The sequence below is a fragment of the Vigna umbellata genome, chromosome 3, assembly GCF_029865625.1.
Source record: "Vigna umbellata cultivar VRB3 chromosome 3, Vumbellata_1.0, whole genome shotgun sequence".
NCBI lineage: Eukaryota > Viridiplantae > Streptophyta > Magnoliopsida > Fabales > Fabaceae > Vigna > Vigna umbellata.
In genome coordinates this window covers 51,936,527-51,940,806 of record NC_142167.1, presented here as the reverse complement: position 1 = coordinate 51,940,806, position 4,280 = coordinate 51,936,527, and the positions used below count along the sequence as shown (strand labels likewise).

General features: G+C 35.0%; 1 long non-coding RNA gene across 1 annotated transcript; it reads left to right on the top strand.

The window, feature by feature from the left end:
* The first annotated feature begins 943 nt into the window (after positions 1–943).
* LOC148202911 (uncharacterized) lies at positions 944–4,280 on the top strand. The gene is made up of 2 exons (XR_015784833.1): positions 944–1,832; positions 3,891–4,280. It is a non-coding gene; the product is annotated as an uncharacterized LOC148202911 (long non-coding RNA).

The window sequence follows — 4,280 nt, the reverse complement described above, 5'->3', positions numbered from 1 at the left end:
GAGTGCTTTGGAGCTCTACAAAAGCGTCCATTAAAGCATAAGGGGTGCTCTCGTCAATCAAACGTGTGTCATCTTTGGTCAAGGACATGCATATGTATTTGTGCAAGCCGAGTTGGGTTCTGGCCATACCACCCGATCCTTCATCTGTATCCTAGAGTTCTGGTTAGAATGCTTATTCCTCTTCCTTCCTTTCCCTACCCCAATAAGGGTGGGTGGAGATCATGGGGACTATAGTCAAGCCGACAGTAAAAGGTCCTCTACCACCATTTTTCTTGTTCTCAACTTAACCTCTACTTACGCCATAATCTCTACAAACACCAAGAAATATTCAAATTAGATAACCCTTGGTCCTAACCTATGAAAATAAAAAACATACCTAACAAGTTAGTCTAAGTTTATGTTGACGTAAGGACTTCAACGATTTTTCTAGTACGAAGCAGGTAGAGAACCTCGTGAAGGATTCCCAACATTTTTCTATCCTCTTTGATCATTATACCTGTCGACCACTCTAGATACCTAACATCATTTTGTGTCCAATAAAAGAGAAAATTCAGCATACCATAAGTATAGAAGTATTGACGTCTATATAGGTTCACTATGATCATAAAGAACCTGATTTTGAAGTTTTTGAAGGATGAAGAATAAGGGACAAACAAGCAGGACTTTGTTTGCCTGACTAAAGACAACCAACTAACCAAATCACAAGGTGTTAGATAGTGTATTGATGAGAATTTGAGGGGATTATTCTCATTCTATTATAATTCTACTTACTTATAAAGAGAAAGATATTAGTTGTGAGAGTTCAAGAAGGTTCTATAATAGTAGTTGTAGTAATTAACTAAACTTGCAAGCATAAATTTTATTGTGTGATGCTGTGTAAAAGGGAATATGTCCAACTAAAATACCTGTAAAGCAGGAATGAAGATGATGTAAGACCCTAGAACCTCAAGAATTTACCAAGTTGTAAAAAGTTCAAGTTATAATGTAAAATGGAATGCTGTCAGGTTTGACATGGTTTACTATTTTAATTATAACTTTTTGTAGAAAATATCAATTGAGTTGATTCTTGTTTTATTGGAAACTAGACTCAAATATCTTTAATTGGACATATAAATATAAATTTTTGGACTACCGGGCTAGCTGCAGTAAAATTATTAAAACTCGGAAACGTTAATCACGCTCAGGTATGTTCAGTTTTGACCTATGATGACTGTTTTGCTTATTACTTTCTCTACCGAACTCCAATTGAGTTGATTCTTGTTTCATTGGAAACTAGACTCAAAGAGCTTCAATTTGACTACTCATACGCATATTTTGGACTTCGGGAAGGTGTCTAACTGAGCTGGGGAAAACGTGACAGTGTTGCTGTCCAGGGGCTAGCGTCCAACCTTAATTTTAGGTACATTTTTACAAGTTGCGATTTTTTTGGAGTGGGTAGGTTGTGTTCTGAACTAGGAGAACATTTTGGAACCTTTGGAGACTTTCCTACCATGTTTTAGGGCTGAAAAAAAAATGGTTTAGGATGGTTCATTGGTTGTTTATTATTGCTAAGTACCAAGTGCATAGGTCCTTTGTTGTCTAAGGCATCTTCTTTAATTCCAAATCAGATTTGGAGTTTTGGGGGAGAGTAGAGAGGTCCTTGGTGGGAGGTGAACGAAAATCCTAAGTGTTCTAAGTGTGGAGACTGACTTGGTCTAGCAAGGAGGAGAAGAATTGCTCTCTTGGAAGAAGAGAGATTTAAGTTAGAATTTTCCTTGAAATTGAAAGTGAAAACAAGCAAAGGTGGTGGTCTAGAGGTATCAAGAGTGAAGAATTTCTTGCAAGGAGAAGAGGTAGGGGAGCTAATCCTTTCTTGATTATGATCATGAAAATGAGTATGAATGTGTTAAAATTTGGTAATGGTAGTTATCTATTGACTTGTGAAAAATTTGGGTTTCATGATTATAATTTCTTATTTTCGAGTTACTGTGGTGAAAAATTTCTATTAATTGTTTTCACCGTTGGATTTAGCTAAAAGTTTAGTATGTGAATCCTAAGACCTATTACTAAACTTTGACCGTTCGGATTTGAAAATAGAAGTCTGTAATTGGAGAAATAAATCTTGCAAGTTTGAGTAAATTAGTTGCCCCTGTAGTTCTGTTACTGAGTTGTCTCGGTATAATATAGATTCTGACCTATTGGACCGTTAGATCAACCTCAAAATTTGATATATGATCCCTAAGACATATTAATACACTTTGACCGTTCGGATTTGTAATTAGTAGTCTGTACTTGGAGATATATATCCTGCATGTTTGAGTGAATTAATTACCCTTGCAGTTCTATTACTGAGTTCCCTTGGTAAAGTATAGATTCTGACTTATGGGACTGTTAGATCAACTTGAAAATTGGATATATGATTCTTAGAATACATTATTACAATTTGACCGATCGGATTTGGAATTGAAGGTCTCTGTTTAGAGAAAGAAATTTCGAAAGTTTGAAATATTTGATGAACACTGCAATTCTGTTCTTAAGTTATAATGGTAAATATTTCATATATATTCCATTTACCGTTAGATTGAGCCCAAACTTTAGTATGTAGTTCATAAGACATATTAGGTGATCTTGACCATTCAGATTTGGAATTAGATGTCTGTGCTTAGAGGAATTCATTCCGCATTTTGAGTTTAACCGAGAACCACTTAAATTTCTGTCTCTGAGTTACCTCGGTAAAATCTCCATATCTACTTAGATAACCGTTAGATTAATCTGAACTTTTAGTATGTTGTTCCTAAGAGATAGTGGCATACTTAGACCGTTCGGATTTTAGATCGGAGTTACAGATTTAGAGATATTAATTTCGTATCTTCTCAGGGATCTTAATATTGCTTAATTTATGTTTTTGGATCATTTATACAAAATTGATGATTTCCGCCTCATTACCCGTTGGATTGGACTGAAAATCTTACCATATGATCTAAACATGTTGTTGATTAGTTTGATTGGTTCAGATCGTTGATAAATAATATGTTGAGAAAGGTAATTTGGTTAATTTGTGCTACTTTGGTAAGTAGGCAGAATTGAAACTGGGATATGTTAATTGGTTATTATGTGCTTGTTGAACATGATTGGTTTGGGATTAGTGGTTGAGATGGAATGTGATTGGTTATGAATGATATGTTAGGAAAATGTAATTTGGTTAATTTGAGCTACTTTGGTAAGTAGACAGTATTGTCTTGCTGCGCTACTTTGGTAAGTAGGCAGAAGAACTTGGTTTGCACTACTTTGGTAAGTAGGCGAGAAGATGTTGGGTCTGCGTTACTTTGGTAAGTAAGCAGGGTGATTTGCGCTACTTTGATAAGTAGGCAGGATGAGATGATGAATGAAGAGATAAAGAGAATGATATAAATCGGGCTACTTTGATGAGTAGGCAGATTAACTATACTGTGCTACTTTGGTAAGTAGACAGTATTATCTTGCTGCGCTACTTTGGTAAGTAGGCAGAAGAACTTGGTTTGTGCTACTTTGGTAAGTAGATAATAAAAATCACCTTGTTAGATTACTTTGGTAAGTAATCAGTATATCATGGTTATACTACTTTGGTAAGTAGACAGAAGGATTGTTGACTATTGTGCTTTGGTAAGTAGGCAGATTAATAATATGTTGTATTGACTCTAGTGAATCGACTGATGATTTTGACTGGAGAAATATTATAAAGTATCAGTGTAATAGTTGGTTTTTGAGTATGTTTGAGATGCATGTATTTGACTGATTGCCATACTTGTGATGTTAGTAAGATTGTGGATGATGTATATTTCTTGAATCGGTTAGCTCACCCTACTGTTTGTGTTTGTGTTTGTGCATGTGAATGCGATGATCGTATAATGTGTGATATTATACGGGAGCAGAAACTATATCAGATGAATTAGCAGATGGTTCTGGACTCGCTTAGAAGATGAGAGATCTGTGGGGAAAAGGAGACATGGGGAATTTCTAAAATAAATCTGTGTTTGAATTTCCGAACTGTGAGAAATTTTAAATTTCAGAAGTCTATGAACTGTGTGGAATTTTATCTTCAGAAGACTTGTGCTGTAATAAAGAACTTAATATTTTATGGGTGTTGAAATTTGTTAAAGACGAATTACATATGTATTTTGTGGAAAATAAATTGTAACGCCTAAATCGGGGTGTTACAGACGACAAGTGTATGATTTTTGAATCTACTTGGCTTTCGAAAATTGAATCAAACAATCAGTTGTATATGAATTGGAGTGATAAATTGAATGTTGAATTATATG